Below are 20276 nucleotides of genomic sequence, written 5' to 3'. Positions count from 1 at the left end.
GTGCCATCCTGCCCTCAGTGCAAGCAAATTTTGACGGTCCGGGCATGGTTGGATGGATTCATAAGGGTACTCTTTCCCATATGGCTCAGTTCTTTTATTTTCTGGTTCTGTGTCTCTTTGGTTCTAGTTAGGTGGATTTGTTGTATTTTCTAAGGGTTTACATTGTAGCCTACTTCCTGGTGTCTCTTGGTTAGTGTGAAACCTTGCCCGAAGTTTTTTACCTGCCTCTTTGATTTTTTGGTTTTCCATTATATGTTGGCCTGGTCCGCCCAAAACAATCACATAAAAAGTGATCACCTAGCCATAATTCACTAGGTGGATCAAAATATGGCATGTAATATGGGTTTTTACATATTAAAACCCACTTTCACCTAAGGAAATAATCTAAGGAACCACTTTCCCTAAGTTGTTTCCATTAACTAATTTACCCGCACGAGAATAACCAATAAATTCATTAATTTTATGTTATTCTCACATTTTTACCCATTAAAATGAAAATAATTAAAAACATTTTCACTTATATTTTCTGTTTCCATAGGAATAATTCAATAAATAATTTATTTATTGATTATTCCTTAATCCTCTAAACATTGTCATAGGAATAATTTATTAAATCATTATTTAATAAGTATTTCTAACTTATTTGACTATTTCACCAACAAGTACTTTAATATACCCATTTGTTTATTAATTATTTCTTATTTATTTTACCCATTTTTATTAATTTAAATCAATTAATCATTATTTTTGAGTTAGTTATCTAAATAAATGTTAAGTCCCTATACTACGAGTGTAACCCCTTATTGTTGTTAGTGCTACCCCCTTATTATATTTTTGTGCCCATGTAGTCCCCATATTGTTATTATTGTGCCCCATAGAATCCCACTATTGTTATTGTTGTGCCCTTACATTATTATTGTTATGTCGGCTCTGATTATATTATGACCCCTTGGACTCCTATATATAGAAAGGAAGTCTTGTCATTTGTATCATCCAAGAATTGTTCATTTGTGTAATGCAAAAGAGGATGCCCCCTCAAAGAGGCTGATTTTAAAGTTGTTGATCTATCTTTTCTATCTTTTTGTGAGTTGGTTTCATAACATTTGGTATCAAATCTTTGGATTCTAGGTTTTCGCTGCTCCAAACAGGTCATCGTGACATTTTCGCTATAACTTTTTCTCTACGAATTTTCAGAAGCTAAAAAAAAACCCATTTGAGATGACATCATTGTGAACCTTGGGTCCGAATTTTAGATCTTGTCTCACTATATTTTCGGAGATATGATCTAAGGAAGTTAGGCTTTTTGCAAGCTCCAGAATTCCATCTCAAACAGGTCATCGTGGAATTTTCACTATAAGTTTTTTTTTTCTACGAAGGTTAAGACTTTGAAATTAAAACTCATTTTCGCTGAAATATTGATGAAGCTTGGGCCCAAATTTTAGAACTTGTTTCTCTATATTTTCAGAGATATGGTCCAAGACATTTAGGGTTTTTGCATACTCCCAAATTAAATTCCAAACAGGTGACCTTGGGAACATCATCATAACTTTCTCTTTGAGAACCAGATTGAAACTTCATAAGAAGTTATAGAAATAGGACATACAATACTTTTCTGTGTATTTTTTTCAAGTCCGAAGGTCAGAACAGTGATACATGGCAGGTCGTACACTGAACTAGTATATAATCATGTCATCATAGGATATTTCACATAACTCTTTATTGAAGAATCCAATATTGATTAGAATAGTGGGGTTAGAAAGAGGACTCAGAGGGATACTACAGGCCAAAATTTCAGAACTTGAAGATATGAAATTACAGAGTTACATTCGCTTAAATATTTAGCTCCTAAAAGAAACAAAAATAATGACTCGAATCAAGAAAATAGAAACACCTAGTAAGCAAAATTGGATGGACTATTTGAAGAATGCGATCGAAGCTAAGATAAATAGTTTTATATGTCCCATGGAAGCTAATATCGATGGTATGGAAGCATATTTGAAGAAAGGCATGGATGATTTGAAGAAATACATGGAAGTTTTGAAGGAAGGTGGGACAAAGATGCTATAAGAAAGGCCTCCTAATGATGAAAAGGTAGTAGAGGAAATTCATGATGAGAAAAAAATAAATGTTAATCATGATTTCATAGAATCTAGCATTGGATTGAAGACCCACCATATTCCAAAGATCGATATGAGGAAGTTTGATGACAAGTATCCCATAATGTGGATACTATAGATGGAGAAATATTTTGATGTACATGATGTGCAACTGTTACAAAAGGTACGTATTGCAACTTTATATTTAGATCTGAATCAATTTTTATGGTACAAAGGGCTTTGTTCTCGTAAACCACTTGTCACTTGGTCAATTTTTACAGAGGAAATGATAGCACATTATGACGATACAAAGAGCAACACCTTCTTTAGCCAATTTATAAATCTCAAACAAAAGGGTTCAATGGCAAAGCAAATTGAGGACTTCCAAAAATTGAATATAAGGGTAAATGATATTCTAGAGAAGCAGAGGATTGAATTATTCATAGGAACTTTAAAGGATAACATTCAACATGAGGTTTGCCTTTGGAAACCTGATTGATTAGAGAAGGCATTCAAGCTTGAAAAAAAAATTGAAATAAAAATTATGGCAACAAGAAATCCTACCACTTACAATTATAAAGATGGAAATGTTGTTGCTCCTAGCTTTCCACAACCTACAAGGTTGACACCACAATAATTGGAAGAAAAAGGAGAAAACGACCTTTGTTATAGTTGTGATATCAAATACACTAAAGGTCATAAGTGTGCTGAGAAGAAATTATTTTACATTGATTGTGAAGAGGAGGAAGAAAAGGATTTAGAAACATCAAAAGAAGAGGATATACACCAGGAACCAACCCCAGAGAAAGAAGAAATTAATCTGACCATATATTGTAATGCATTGGAAGGAATTACCACTCCTCAAACTCTCAAGATAGAAGGACATATCAAGAAGAAAAAGGATAACCTCACTTTCACGCAGAATCGAATGAAACAATAGGAAGATCAACATCGCAGCGAAAGAAGTTTTCATATAGGCAACTAGGTATTTTTACAAATACAACTATATAAAAAAACACCCCTCAAGCAAGCTAAGAAGGATAATAAATTGTCACCAAAGTAATATGGTCCTTACAAGGTGCTGCAAAAGATTGGTACTATGGCATACAAATTTGAGTTTCCTGCATCTTCCCGAGTGCCCCTAGTTTTCCATGTTTCATGCTTAAAGAAGGTTATAGGTGACAAGCTCCCAATTCAAACAATATTGTCGGAACTTGACGAGGAAGGATAAATCATATTGGAACCTGAAGAAATCAATGAAACAAGAACTCAAAATCTACAAAATCAATCAATTTTAGAGTATCTCATCAAGTGGAAGAACTTACCTGTTGAAGATTCCACATGGGAGGACGAGAATTTTATATAGAAGCTTCCAGAACTACTCAAATGTTGAGGACAACACTTTTTGAAGGAGAGGGTCATGTTAGGTCCCTATACTACTAGTGTAACCCCTTATTGTTATTAGTACAACCCCCTTATTATATTGTTGTGCCCATGTAGTCCCCATATTGTTATTATTATGCCCCATAGAAGCCCACTATTGTTATTGTTGTGCCCTTACATTATTATTGTTATGTTGGCCCTGATTATATTATGACCCCTTGGACTCCTATATATAGAAAGGAGGTCTTGTCATTTGTATCATCTAAGAATTGTTCATTTGTGTAATGTAAAGAAGGTTTCCCCCTCAAAGAGGCTAATTTTTAAGTCATTGATCTATCTTTTCTATCTTTTTGTGAGCTGGTTTCATAACAATAAAGGTTATTAACCATTTCTTTGACCTTTTCCTCTCACAAATAATAATAAAATACCGAAAGTGGTTGGATCTGGATTTGGTCCAACAAATATTTTATTATTTGATCACATCAAAAATCTAGTATTTTATTATAAATAGAGAGGTTTTCTCCACTCATTTTTCCATGATCGTTAACGTTGTCAATACTTTGCTTCTGTTTCATTCGAGTGCTCTCCATTAGAGTATCATCATAAACCACTTTTCTCTTTGCATAAATTTGAAAGAAGGACCCACTACAACCACAAAAAGGAGATACAAAGAACCCTCCAAAGGAGGAGGATATTGCGAGGCACATTTGTGTAACTTCTCCACAAGTGATTGATATTCATTAATAAAATCTTGTTAATTGGGTATGGAAGTGTAGTAATTTTGTTATGTTTTTAGATTCTATTTTTGGCTACACATTTTCTATTTTGTTCTTTTAATTACACAGATATGTTATTCAAGCATAATCATTATTATAGCTTCTAGGGTTTTAACTCCCACTTTTTTTAAGCCTACTAGAACCATCGTAGGAAAATATTTCTTGTTAAATCTTACGCAAGAAGTCGACTAACATTAATAGCTCTTGGATTTTCTTTCATTTTGGCTTTCTCAACCTCATTCCTATCATTGCTTAGATGTTGTAGTATAGTTTTCTAGAATGGTTCTATATTTCTTGGTTCATTAAGCCCTGACAACGTATGTGTAGCCATTGGGGAGGTGGTGGTTGAGGACCCCAGGGAAAGCTACACGTCCAAGACTAGGCCTAGGAAGTTTCTATTATCTTTCAATCTGCCACTCCTAAATTTGCAAAGAGATTCACTAGCTTAAGACCCTCACCACCAATGACTGTTAAGATTATTCCAACTCTGAAATCCTAGAGGATGTATCCCATTAGGTTCTCGACCCTAGTCATACTAGGGGAAGAAAAATCCAGTACCTAAATTCCATCACCCTCCATGGGTAGATGAAAATCCTTCTAGGCAAGGATTTGAAAGAGAAGCACAAGGAGCCTAATGATATAATCTCTTCCTTGAATGAAATTAAATAGGTGTAGTGATGTCATCATTCTTGCTTGGTGAGTATGGATGCCCGATTAACCCACTTGGATAGACACTTTCAATGTGAACTTAAACCTCCAGCTCCTATAGGTACCAATGCGTAGGACCCAACTCCAGTGACCTGTTTAGACTCTTGATATAATGTTATGGCTTGTAACAATCATTTTTCTTCTATCTGTAGTTCAGTAGATGGTAGTTTTGGTTTTTATAAACATATGTTGTTGATTTTGGATAGACTTGATCTTCAAATAATGATCAAAAGATATGGTTTCCCTCAAGGCAGATTGAGATCAAATATTATAAGAATTGGATGAATTGTGATGCTTTTGATAATGTATTTTGAAATTTTGAGGTAATACAAATTTTATTAAAAAGAATCAACCTTTTATTTGTGTATACTACTAAGAATATTCTAAAATATTCCATGGAGGCTAAATCCATACCATCCACCTAATCATTATTGATAATTAAATTAAAAATGTGGAAGCGTTATTCTAAAATAGACACACCGATTGGTGTAACTAGCACATCCAAATAAATTAAATGGTTGGTAAATATCCATATGCATCAATTCATAATAAGCAACACTTACTTCATGATATGTCTCACATTGCTAAAAATCATAAAAACTAAATTATAAATTCTTACTTTTTGGTTGGGTTGGGTATTTGAAGTTTGAATCTCATGGTTTACATAATACTTCATAACATGACCATCACCTATTGAATTGTCCTATAGGAAAAAAACTAAACTATAACTTTATTGTTATTATTATTATTATTATTACTACTAATTATAAAAATAATTAATATATAAGTTAAACATATGTACATTCAAAAAATCACGGAACAAGAATTTTAACCATGGATATTTACCTCCACTTTACCATGGAATTTCTTAATATGTAAATAGGATTTTCTACAATACCATGGGCCAATACTATGGCTTATGAATACCACGTTCCCAAAAGACCATAACTTGTCTCATATAACACTTGTTTGCATGAAATTTTTATTTAATTAATCAATTTAATTAAAATGAAAAAAATAATATAACTACTTTGAATATCAATCTCAGCCTTTGATTTGTGTATACTTTAATGGAGTAAATCCATACCATAAAAAACCGAATATTAAAAGACACTCAAGTCTTTGAGGATGGCTCTGTGGTAGTTACGGTTTTTTAGCAGCATGTGTCAATCTGCTCAACCAAGCCCCTATCTGATGAATCTGCATGGTGATCTATGGGATGTCCAATCGATAATGGGTTTTGCAATGCTGATATCACTAAGAGTTTGATCCCGGTGGCTTAGGAAAAGGTCGTCACTACCTCATTTCATGACAGAGGTGTATCCCTGTTTTGAGTTATTGAACCAATTATATTGTGGTATTTATGCCTTAAGCTTGTGGTCATACCATCTATTGTGGGTGGAAACACCCTAGGGTCTTGGGTTGAAAACCCCAATAGAGTAGAGGGAATAGAACATAAAAAAATGTGTAGACAAACAGTCTAAATTCTTAAACTACTAAATTGGGAACAAGTGGTATTACCCTGAGGTCCTACGTTCGAGGTCGATCCTACAGGGTCCAAACCCTTTGCTTCTTCCGATGCCTTTAAAACCTGTAACTTATCCAAGCAAAGCATATACAATAGCAGTAAAAGAAAGCATGTTCATGATATATATGTTAGATCATATAAGAAAATGAGCAACTGAGCATTAACAAAAGATTTATAAGAAAATCATAACAAGGATTAATGCATAAACACAATAAATATCGGGAACATAACATCATTTCTTTATTGATGTAAGCTAAATGAAATGTGGAAAACTACAACCTGAATCTTCCTCCATCTCTAAGTGGAACCTTCCTCCAGATCCATCCTTCCCCAACATCAGCAATCTTCCTCTTTGATGTCATAAGAGGGATGAAGGACATCTCAAAAGAGGAAACAAAGGTTTCCTATAACTTGGGAGTGCAGAAGGCACATGGATTTCTTCAGACTCAATCAGGGATATAATCAACTATAATATCAATATATCATCTCTTCTCCCCTTAGGCCTTCACATGGAGGTTTATTTATACTTATCCAAATTAGTTTTTTCAGTTGGGAAATAGTTGGGCCACATGATATAGTAGGTGAGTAACAGGTAAAACTCGTAAAATCCACCCGGATTTAAAGAGATTATTTTTCTTTTAGTGTTTTAACACACATACACGGGTTGGGTATATACTGATCTACGTGTACATGCTTTTAACACAGGGAACAGTAGCGTATGGGAAGTAAAACACTATTTTTTAGAGTTTTGGAGCAAGTTTGAAGGAAGGGTTGCCCTAGGCCATAACCAAAGCATCAAATCTACCAAGAGTGGTAAATGGTGCCATAACAGATGCCCCATAATATATGAGGTCAGAAGGGGTACATGATGGTCGAAATGTATTAAGTGTATAGAAGGAATCATGCCGAGACCTGAGAAGAGTTCACAGGAATTCAGCCTGCCAAGCCAGTGAAAGAGATCAGAAAGAAACAACTGTTTGAGGCGGGCATACCCATGCTCAGAGATGATAAAGCATGTTCGCATGTCAAGTACAAAACCGGATCCAATATGCATACAAGTATAAAGGAACTGAAAATACATAGTGGATCATCCGATCAAATCCATATAAGTACATGTCTCAATATTACATATAAAGAACTGATAAATGATGCTGAAGTAGAAAGCTAATCCAAAAAGCACCAAGTCAAATGGTGGAACAAATGGTACTACATGCAACTCGGGTGCCAACATATAAGATGTCATTGTAATGAATTGCAACATAATATAAGGTGGATGGTTTCAATTAGCAGAAACAGGAGCAACTGACAAGTGAACCAAGAAATGTTGATGCAAACCCAAGGCCTTTACCGACCGTTGTGGTACATTTATACACAATGGGAATAAATGATTTGAAGTCGACCATGTGAGAAATCATTTGATTACTCGTCATTAATGTATACTGTTAACAAACACGAGACTACTCATCGATAATGATGATGAGAGTCAAGGTACCCAGTACAATATAACAAGTGTGAATAGATGAGCTATATTTGAACACTTGGAAAAATCTATCAATTAGGAGACAACGATGTTTTCCCACTATCGATAGCGAAGGAGTCTTCCACCGATGACTGCAAACCCTAAGGTACTGCCAAATGGACTCTAGATCTTGTTCCCAGAGCAATGAGTTGAATTTGATGGTGAAAAGATCTGCTAGAAGGAAGGCATTAAGGCATCCTTCATTAATCCGGCACGAGTGTAGCCTGTAGGACAATAATGTGGAGTGAATCAGACGAATAAAGATGTAGTAACCCAAACAAAGCACGTTTATGACATACATAAGATGTAGTTAGCACACAATAGAAACCCTCTGAACCAACCAATAATGAAAGATGACATAGAGGTGAGGAATCCACCAATAGGGTAAAATGGAAACCAAGGCATTGCACGAATCCCAATGTATGATAATGAAAGCTGACATCGAACATAAGGGAAACCACTCAGTCAAAGACCCATGATATTGATCAATGCTGAGCACAAGGTGACCTATCAATAATGAAAATAGGGCCAGGGTGCGTCTCTAGATCTGTTCTCAGAGCAATTTGTCGTAGTCGATAAGAGTAAGACCCACCAGTAAGAAGTCAATGGAGACCTTCTCAAACCGACACGAGCAAAGGACCAAATAGATGATGTGATAATGAACATGACTCTGACAACTAGGGATGGTCGACTAAAAAATAGGTCAAGAGACACCACAGAAAGGCCGACTTAGGTTTACTTCCCTTGAACAAAAGCACGACTCAAATGTGACTACATGGTAGCATATGATAACTTTGTATAAGTTTGTCATGCATGAGGCATAAGCAAACTCTCCATATGATTGGAAGAGATAACCAATCGGAGGAGTATTGACTCAATAACAAGGTTAAGGCTCTCCTAAGTCAAACTAAAGCCCATCCCAATGGAGGAAAGACTTGTTTTCTGAGTGCTTTGTTCAAGGGCGACACAACTGACTCTAGTTGCCATCAATTATGAAAATAATGTCCCGTTCCTACTCTTTTTGGGATATATAGTTTTTTTGTCTTTTTCATATTTCATGAAGCCTGAAAAAGAATAAAAGAATGCTATAGTACAGTGGAAAGAACAAGTGTCTAAATACATATGCACTAGTTCATGGGAGGGTAACATTCCTATGCTCAATGCAAGGTGACGAAACTGGTCAATGACACTCAAAGAACTGTTCTTTCCACAGGTAAAAGAGTGTCAAGTTGTAGAGGCTAAGTGATTGCAAGGTTGATTTCACAGAAGACATGGTCAAAAGGTGGCTTAAACATGAGTCTGAGTGAAGCTGACTTAAGGCCAAAAGGTAAAAATGGTCAACATGCAATGCAACAGTACAACTCAACACAAAGGAGCCTCTAGGTATAAATCAAGAAAAATAGCGACGAAGAAAGAGAATGAGTCTTCAACGCACAAGTCATGGCGGGACTAAAGAGGACTCCCGAGCCTACACAATATAGTAGCATGGGCAACATATGCTAGTGAGGATCTAACTAAGATGCCCATGTAAAGGTTGGCTCTATAATCATATCATGATTTTATAAGTCAACAAGTGAAAACGATTTTAGAACCAAGGCATGATGGGGTCGACCCTATGGCAAAAATATTGCAGTATGGAGGCTAGTATGGAAAATGCAATGGAAAGTGATATTCCCTAACCTATATTCCAGTAAGAACATGATACCTTCCATAACGGATCTACAGTCATGGAAGTGAAGCAATCTCTCAAAAAATATCCAAATTATCCTGTAAAAACAACCCATCCCAACACTCCAAGCCAAAAGGTCAAAAAGTCCACAAAAATAAAAATAAACTTTAGAAAAAGAAATTTTCACAACTTATATAAGGACTTTTTGACTCACAATTTCTCATTTGTGTTTTGAGCAATTGGGTGAAGGAGCTATGGAGAAAAAACCAAGCAAGCTTCCTCCATCAAATTCAACCATTCAAATTGCTTCAAATATTCTAGGTAACCTTTTAACTAAGTTTTTAACAAGTTTTAATGAATGTTTTGTCACAAATTTGACTATGAGGAATTATTTTTAAAAATTTCACTCTGTGTACATGCGGCTTGGATACATGTGAACCACGTATAGGAAATCCCTATATGGGATTATGTTAATAACGAACCTGCGTGTGCACGAATTCAAAATTGAAAATCATGGCTTTAATGATTCAAAACATCATTTTTTGCAAGATGTCGATTACTTGGCATGAAAGAGAGCATAGTGCAATTGATAATCAAGTAATGGAGGATCAAAATGCATTAGATGCCTTACAAGGATGTAGATTGTTAAAATTCTTCAAAATGCCGAATATGAAGGCAAATACCAGGTTCTTGAGATGTTAATCCACTACTAGAGTGCAAAAGAAGATGCTTTTGTGATTGATCAGATGCCCCTGAGGATTGAAATAGAAGATATCTATTTCATTACAGGTCTTTCTCGGAGGGGAGAGAGGGTCCACTCAACAGGAAGGACAAGAGGTAGTCTTAGTGTATAATACTAAGTACGCATATACTGTCCTGGAAACACCGAGAAGATTGGAACCCAGATTCCAATCAAGCATGTAGAGAGTCTATCACTGAAAATCCTACTTTTTACCATAGCTAGGGTAAATGGTTCTACTGCTCTACATCAAGCCTCTCATTTTTCAATGAGTCTTGCAGTGGATTGTCTCACTACAGTCTTCAATTGGTGTACACCTCTGCTAGCCAATATGAAAAAACAACTTACTTCTATCCAGAAGGGTTAGACAAAGAACTTTGGATACAAAACCATCTTGTGTTCCTTCTTTTTCGAGAGAGTACCTGGGCTTTGTCCCAAGTTATTATCCACCATCAGCAACCCAAGAGAGCCATGGATGGTCAGGTGGGCTAACTTAATGAAATAACTAGGGGGCGGTGAGGTCCCTAGGACTACATTTGATGACGAGTTTTTCCTTTGGTGGGAACAACAGGTCATTGCAGTCGAAGACTACCCTTATGCTGGAATGGATTTAAGGGGAGATCCAAATCTAGTGTTTCCACCAGATGCAGAATGGGGCGCCATAGGTACAAATGATTTTTAATTTATGAATTATAATTTTTTTTGGATTTTAAGTATAAATGAAAAAAAATCTTTTTGATGAGGCAAAAACACTTACAAAATTATTGATCATGACACAAATGTTGGAACAGTGAGACCTAATGGTCTTCCTCAACAGAGGCATCGCGGAAGAGATGCTGAAGGAGCCATAGCAGAGACTGAGAGGACCCTCCATGCAGTCCAGAGAAACTTGGTGAGGTTAACTCACCAAGTACCTATGGTGGCTATAGCGAACCTACTAGAGGAGATGCAATGACGCATGGTGGGAGTACCATGGGATTGGGTGTGGCTATCTCGACGGGTGGTAAATGCCATCGTTTTCTTTCTTTTTGCTCATCTTGAGCAGGATCGCTAGATAGATGATCAGATCTTTTTTTATTAGACATGATGATGGGCATAAGCCCTAATTTTGTAGGACATTTTGTCCCGATTTTGTATATTATTTTGGACACAAAACTCTATCTATGTACAGACAGTTTATCATGATGATCATATATATACAGATGATACTTCGATTATTTTTTATGTTTTAATGTGATGAATGATTTATATGCCAATCTAATGCTTGATTAGCGATATAATCTACTAATGAATTTTCTGATCGTGGAATATGAACAAATGTGATATAAACAAATGATATTTGTAATAAACGCACTCTTAGAAATTGGCAATATAAATAAGGATCTCTCACATGATAGATGTTATTCAGTTGAGATACCACCAGTTGTGAATCCAAATAAACTACTAATGAATCAATATCAAGAGATATTGCCTCAGATAGTAAATTAATAACAATAGTATATTCGACGATATTATTTGAAGCAAGACCAATACATATGCCTCTTGAAACCAACAACTGGCCAGATGGATAATAAATCACCCAAGCCGCAGAAGCAAGGTTTTGGGTGTGTCTACTGGCACCATTGACGAACCTTAGATATATCAAATCGTCCATCAATACTTGCCAAAGCAGATCAAAAATATCGACATCACTAAAAACCGATAGATAGCTATGCACAAAAATACAATATATACAATCAAGCAAATGCTAGGCCGAAGCCTAAGAAAAGTACTTCTTAAGATAGAGCCCATTTCTGGGCTCCGCCAACTTGTTTCCCTCGAAATCAATCAACTCATAAGCTCCCTTTTTCAAAACTTTTTTGACAATGAAGGGACTGTACCACATAGATTTAAACTTGCCTGCCCCCAAGGAATCTTTGTCTTGGTCGTAGACCAGGACAAGGTCGCCTTCAGAAAAATTTCTAGGACGAACAATTTTATCGTATTGAGTTTTTTACCCTCTTCTTATGAGCTTCATTGATTATGGCTGCATCTCGACGCTGCTCATCAAGATGTTCCAAATGAATGAGGTGTTCTTCGATACTAGAAGTATCGGGAAGAAGTTCAACAACTATTTTAAGGGAAGGAATTTCACATTCCATAGGAAAAGTGGATTCCAACCCATAAACTAGTTGAAAGGGAGTAAAACCAGTGGTAGTCTTAACTGAAATTCGGTATGCCCAAAGTTCCAGTTATAACATGATGTGCTAATTGGATCTAGCTTTTTTAATTGTCCTTTGTAGGATGATTTTGAGGGATTTGTTCGCGGCTTCAACCTGCCCATTGGCCTGAGGATAATACGAAGATGAATGCTCCTGTCGGAAGCCCAACTTGAGAGCCAATTCAAACATCATTTGATTTTGGAAATTATTGCCATGGTCAGTGACAATCTCTTTAATACCGAACCGGGAAATAACTTGATTGAAGAGAAATGAGGTTGTTGTTGCACCATCATTCTTGAAAGTAGGCATAGCCTCAACCCACTTAGTAAAGTAGTCTATGGCTATGATGATATACTTGTGATTTCCTGATGAAGGTGGATTACAAGTAGTAAAATAAATACCCCACTTTTTGAAAGGACCGACAGTGATCATAGGGAAAAGCGGAGCTAGATGTGCGTGCATTTTCTGAGTATAAACCTGACAGGGATGGCATCTCTTGACCACTTCAATACAATCTTTTAAGATCAAAGGCCAAAAGTAGCCTGCACGCAAATTGTTTTGGGATGTAGTAAGCCCAAATAGATGATCACCACAAGCTTCACTGTGGCAATCATTAAGCACAGAATCAACTTCATCTAAGGTTAAACAACGTCTAAGGATCGAGTCAACCTCGTGATGATATAAAGTGTCACCTATAATAATATAGCTTTTAGCGAGGTGATGTAATTTTCTACGTTCATCCTTGGAAAAAGAGAGCGGAAACTTCGAAGTCTGGAGATATACAATAATATCCCCATACAAAGGATCTTGCGAGGAAATAAGAAACATATGTTCATCAGGAAAAGTTTCCTCATAACTTATTTCTTCCTCGTAAGGCAACTCTGAGATCAACTCTACAAATACTAAAGATTTCTTAGACTTAGCTGACATGAATTCAAGATTGAATTCTTGTAAAATGACAATCCATCTATTATATTTTCCCCAAATCACTCGCTTGCTGAGAACAAACTGAAATGTATTGACGACTACTAAGCCGGAAGTTTTTCGAAGCATAATATAATGTCTAAGCTGCTGGACATCATGAATAGCTGCCAAAGCTAATTTCTCAATGGGAGAATAGCACAGTTCAGGACCTACTAAGCCTCGACTCAGATAGTAGATTACGTTCTCACATAAGGCATCATCTTCCTAAACCAGAACCATACCAATAGTTGATTCTACTGTAGCGAGATACAAAAGGAAGTCTCTGCTATAATCAGGTGGACTCAACAAAGGAGCAAAGGTTAATGCTTTTTTCAAAGCATCAAAAGAGTGTTGCGCGAAATCATCCCATAGAAATGGGACCCCTTTCTTAAGCAATCTCATAAATCCTTTTGTGATCTCGGCATAATTGGCTATAAATCTCCTCAAGAAATTTGATTTTCCTTGGAGACTCTGAAGTTGACATATAAAGGATGGGGCAGGAAACTGAAGTATTGCCTCAACCTTGAAGGGATCTACACGAATCCCCTCAGTCGACATGATGAATCCCAACAACTGATCGGATGTGATGGTGAAAACACACTTATTCGGATTCAACTAGATTTTATAAAAATGACATCATTTAAAAATCGATTGAAGATGTTTAGGATGATCTATTTTCTTTTGAGAACAAGCAGCTAAATCGTCCAAACAAGCTTCGATAATGTGCTTGATATTGTGAAAAGCATATGACATGGCTTGCTGAAAAGTAGCTCCAGCATTTTTGAGGCCAAAAGGCATCTTTTTATATGCAAATGTACCCCAGGGAAAAATAAAAGTTGTCTTATGTTGATCTTCTGGATGAATAGTAATTTGATTATAACTAGAAAATCCATCCATAAACGAGAAAATTTCATTACCCGCACATTCATCAATAATCTGATCAATAAAGGGCATGGGGTAATTATCCTTAGGACAAGCCTTATTTAGGTCCCTAAAGTCAATGCATACATGGATCGTTCCTTGCTTTTTCTCTATAGGGATTGGATTAGAGACCCACTCATTTAAAGGAACAGGGTATATGAAACCTGCCTTAAGCAACTTCTCAACCTCAACGTTGATAGCTGCTGCTTCTCTATGGTTTACCGATCGAAGTTTCTGATAAATAGGTTTTTCATTTTTGTATGTCTTGATATCATGCTGGACTATAGATGGATCTATCCCAGGAATTTCCTCATAAGACCAAGCGAACAAATCCCAATATTCTTTGAAGAGATCGGTATAAGTTTGAATTTCTTTAGGGGAATAGTCAACTCCAATGAAAACATTTTCAATAATGTTGGGATTCCTAGAGATGTTCACTGGAATAGTCTATGAAATGACATACATGTTACCTTCGGCAGAAAACTGTGCTGGTACCAAAGGATTTAAAACTTCATGAACATCACTAGTAGGTGAAGAACTGGACAAAATTGATCCTACTTCTTGCAAATGAGGGAGGAAATACGAACGATGATGCAAATCATTCCATGGTCTTTCAACGCCAGTCATCGCTTCTAGAATTGCTTCTTCAGATGGAAATATAGTATCTAAGCAATCCAAAGTAGAAGTGGAATCTAGAGTCCAGGCTGGAGCCACATCCCCATCCAACTCCTGTGGTGAAAAAGGAGTAGGATCGGAGTCTGCAGTGTTAACAATATATTGATAGGCAATTTCAGCTACAGACATAGGACATGCCATTCCACCTACCTGCCCCTCATCTAATGGTATAGTAGAAGAGGGTAAGGGCCAAATATATGAAAAATAACGAGTTCTAAAGAACTCTCTCAGAGAAGGTGCCTTGGAGGATGAAATAACGTTAATTCTAGCGATAGGAGCAGGAAAATCAAAGGTACCCATTAAGGAAGAGTACATTCCACCTCTTAAATTCTCTATAGGCTGCTTGGGATTGTTCACTAACAGAACATTAGACTCAAAAGATGCATGGGGGTCACCCGAAGAATAATACATCTGATCAACCTTTACAATTCTCCCTTCATGAGGAAAACAAAGGGCGCGAAATAACAATGAAACAATAGCATCCATCTCGTAAATCCAATTTCTACCTAAAAGGAGATTGTAATCCAGATTTGCATCAACTATCTCTACTTCAATATTTACAACCTTGCCCCCAACACAGACAGGAAAGGCTGGAATAATCCCATGCGGTCTATGAGAATGACCATCAAATGCTGTTTATAGAGTGGGTGAAGGAAGAACCTGAGGCAATCCAATAGCCTTCCAACATGATATGGACATTACACATGTGTAAGCTCCCTCATTAACTACAGTTCGAAAGATATTTGTCTTTCGATATGTAGACTTAATCTGAAAAGCCATATGATGTGGGAGTCTCTTCTTGATGTTTGACATATCGAATGTAAGCATAAGAGAGTTTTTTGGATCAACTACTTCGATTGTAGTGAGAAACACACTCCTTTTTGCTAGGCACAACTGGAGTACCTCTAATGTTGACATAGCACAAGGACTCTGAGCCAACTCTTCTACAATAGAGTAGTTCTCGGCTGCCTTAGCATTAGGGTTAATGGTCGAGCGTTTTGTGGAGCCTTTCGGCATCTGAGGTATAGATTCAACTATGGGCCTCTTGATATGGAGTGGCTCTGGAACATTTGGAGTATACTTAGCCTTGGACAATTCTAATTCACCATAATCACGTGACCGTGTAGAAACGTCAATATGTGAACTCATCATGTAGACATTTGATGTATTTTACCCTTCCTGGTTGCCCCCAGCGGGGGTACTGGTACTAGAGTTCACACCAACAAGTAACGGCTTCCCTTGGGGAAAAGGGTTGGTTAGCACAACCTAGGACCTAGAAGACCCCTGCTGAACTAATAAGTGCTGAGCATCTTGGATTTTAGGGCAAAGACGAGTCAAATGATTTGCACTGCATAACTTGCATGGAAACTTTACTTTCTTCTTAAACTCTTTTTTAGCCCCTCCAGCATCATTGCCGGGTTTGTTTGCATTACCCTTCCCATCCTGATTCTTTTTCCTACCTCGTCCTTTCTTATTCCCATCAGATTGTTTGTTTCCTTTGGGGTTAGAAGTTTGAACAACGCTTATAGATGAAGGTTGAAAAGGCATAGGCATTGATGGCGATGCCTGCATAGAAGAAGCAATTTGTAAAGACAGCTGCTACAATTGATTTAGCAGGTTGGTCGTGTTAGCATTAATCGATCTGACTAGCTCGTTGGCATGGGGACCTAGCTTTGGCTTGGCTAAATCAACCTTGGACCTAGGAGCATTAGGAAATATTTTCCGAATAACCCCAAATTGAGAATATATAAGGTCTAGCTGTTGGGATATAAAAATAGCATGTTCTTCGGTGAACACACCAGAGAGCGATACATCCTTAGAGATCTCGGGTTGTAAGGATTTAAGAAACCATTCAAGAAGGAATTATTGTGGAATATCAGCTTTAATGAGCCTCTTCCTTCTCATCCATTCTTGGATATGATATGAAATGTGGGTTGCTTGGTCCTGATGGAAATTAGCTAATATCTCAGTTCCAGCATCATAACGAATAGGAAATTGAAAATGGTTTAAAAAAATTGTAGCCAAATCACCGAATGAAGTGAAGGTGCCCCCTGGAAGTTCAATGTACTAGTTATCTGTGTTTCCAGTTGGGGTACGTTGGAATAATCTCAACATGATTGAATCATCTATTAGAGAGTTTAACAAACACCATAAGTGGAAAGTGGTTATATGGTCGCCCAGACCTTCACCAGTCTTCCCTTTGAATTTAGGTATATCTGATGGAAGTTTGGTAGGAACCGGAGGCTAGGTCAGGTTATATCTGATTAGATCATTAGTTAATTTAGATAGATCTGGAAAGTTTAACGTTTCTAGGAAAGGTAATCGTGGAGGACCCTGAGAATTCCACCCAGTCTGAGCGGATTTCCCAATGTTATGAAAATAATACCCTGGATTTGTGAAGGCATCAGGTTGCCTGAAGTAATTTGTAGAAAAACCTAAACCATAAGGGGGTCCTTGTGGCCTAGAAAAAACTAGAGTTTGTTTAACTCCTACCGAAAAATTTCCATATCCAGTGAAATCCCCTAGATAGGTGTTGAACGGAGCAGATAGCCCTTGGTAAGGGTTCCATGCATTAGCATAGGGAGAAAAAATATGGAATGAACTCACAGAGGAATACAACATATTCCCCTGTTGGCCGAAAGAGAATTTATTCCCGGCTCCAAGTCCACTAACAGCAGGGTTTGTCCATCCTTGGAAAGGATTATAACTTTGACCTGTGGAGGGAAAAGGTATTGATCCTAAAGATGGGTTAGAATGTGGTATATGACCACTCCCAAAAGGGAAACCCTGAAAATAAGCTGACCCACTTGCCATGGAAGTCATAGACGTGGAGGAAACTAATGGAAAACTTAATGGAACCAAAGGAATTGCGCTAGTCAGCATTCCAAAGGGGATAAAACCAGTGCCAGAGGCAAAATCTTGGGTGCCCCCACTCAAAGATGGAATGGAGGTAGAGCCAAATATTGTAGTGCTAGGAGTAACGGAAGGTATAGAAATCATTCCTCCTCCTTGTACTGATAAAGGAGTTTGCATACTAGTAGCACTCATGGTGGAAGCCATGCTCCCAATAGTGGTCATTGAAGGAAAAGATTGAAATAGACCTAGGCTCGAAGGCCTGTTGGTTGGAGTCCCGACGTATAATAAAACATCTAGATGATTAAGAGTAAGAGGAGAATTAGGAGTCAAAGGATACTCAGGAAGCTCTTCAACCTCAATAATGTCTTCTGACTGGAAGAGGACTCTAGAAAGGATTGGATTATTCCTCTCCAACTCTCTACTTATACCAGGTCTATTATATGAATCAATAACTTCAACTGGAGGATCAATCTCTGTTGTGTCTGCTGCCACTGATTGGAAATCACCAGTAGAATTTCTCCTACGCATTCTAGAAGAAGGCTCATCACTTGTAGGTGAAAGCCCACAAGGCCTCCTAGACCGACGAATTGGTCGGTCAGCCACTTTTAATTATTTTTAAGAGAACTAATTAAAGACAACTTTTTTTTTAATAAAGCTAGGCCAACTAGGAGCAAAGAGCTCTCCCTAACAAAGTCCCTAAAGATATAGTCAATCAAACTACTTCCAAGTATTTCCACTCCAGGTGATGACGACTGGACACCAAAATATAAGAAAGCAAAAATCAAGGACCTTCTGAAAATAGTTTGGGATAATGACGGCCCAGGCCTACTAGCAAAGGTAATAAAAACAATTACGCTGACCTCCAGACAAAATCCTTTTCTAGTGCAAGCACCCAAGCTTCGCAAGGGCACCCTCCAGAAGTACTAATGAATGTGATGCAACGTTTGGCGAGATTGCCCTCCGCAACCACCTATGTGATCCCTAGGAATGGAAACTATGGGCACCAGTTCGTATCAAAATCTGGGTGGAATATTCTCGGGGTGGGATCTAACAAGTAGGAGAGCGGGTATCTCTCTTCCTTATCTTCACCCTCTCTCGTGCTTGACTTCCATTCACGGAGCTTTCCTGGTCTTTCTAACCACACTGGTTTTCACTCATTATTCAACTTCTATGTTTGATAGTTTGAGTGGCCTTGGACTATTAACTCTCCAATCACCTAATCCAAGGCCCTAAAGAACTTAAACTTGTTGGTGTTGTTAATGGAAAATTAAAAAGTTCTAGTTCTTTTTATTAAAGCGCTTGATTTTAGAGGGCTATTCCTTAAGTCAAGGGTATAACGAGAGTGAAACTTATGAAGTTTTCGATGCAAAATAAATCAATAGAAACTTAACTATATGCATGCAGTTATTTTCTTTCAATGAAAATGGATTTCTACTTGGTTCTACGAAAAAATTATATAAGAAAAATACTCTTTTTCTTTTCTTTTTCAGAAACACTCCACACACACTCAAAATATAACAAAAAGACTAAAAATGCTTATGATGAAAACTAACCTAATGAAAATTTAAATGATGATGCAAGATCCTATGAATACTCATACGATAAGAAAATGTGCTTCTTTATAAGATCAATAAGTCAACTTGACAATAAAGAGGGAAAAAATTCAATAACAAATTTCCCTGAACACCAAGAAAAACAAATTGAAAAAGTTCACAATTGCCCAAAATAAAAAACAAAAAGAAACCAAAAACCAAAAACTTGAAAAGAAAAAGAAAGGAAAAAGCTATGTTTTTGTCTTTTTCTTTTAAAAACCCAAAGAATTTTTTGAGGTCACAAAAAGACTACTAAATTTCAAAGATCAAGAAACAAGCACAAAGAGTCCCTGAACTTCACAAGTTATACAACTCATTGATAATATGAAACTTGAAATGAGAAAGGACTACAAACTTGCACAAACTGATCTGAATAGCAGTAAAAAGACTTCAATAAAGCAATAAAATGTCAAGAAAGACTCTCAAGATTGCCAAAGAGACACTAAAAAACAATGAAAAACAAAAATAGGTCAACCAAAAGGGAAAGCAAAGCAAAGCAATTTGAAATTTGGGTTATAAACGAAACTAAAACTAATTTCTTGTTCTAGAAAGCCAGAACCGCCAAAAACTTCTGACAAAAGCCTTGAACCCAAGATACAAACTGAAAACTCACTCGAAAATAAATTCTAGGCCAACTAGGTTTTTCACTG

The sequence above is a fragment of the Pinus tabuliformis genome, chromosome 6 (assembly GCF_031772625.1).
Source record: "Pinus tabuliformis cultivar Carrire ecotype Pingquan chromosome 6, CPIR1, whole genome shotgun sequence".
Taxonomy (NCBI): domain Eukaryota; kingdom Viridiplantae; phylum Streptophyta; class Pinopsida; order Pinales; family Pinaceae; genus Pinus; species Pinus tabuliformis.
This window is presented reverse-complemented; position numbering follows the sequence as displayed.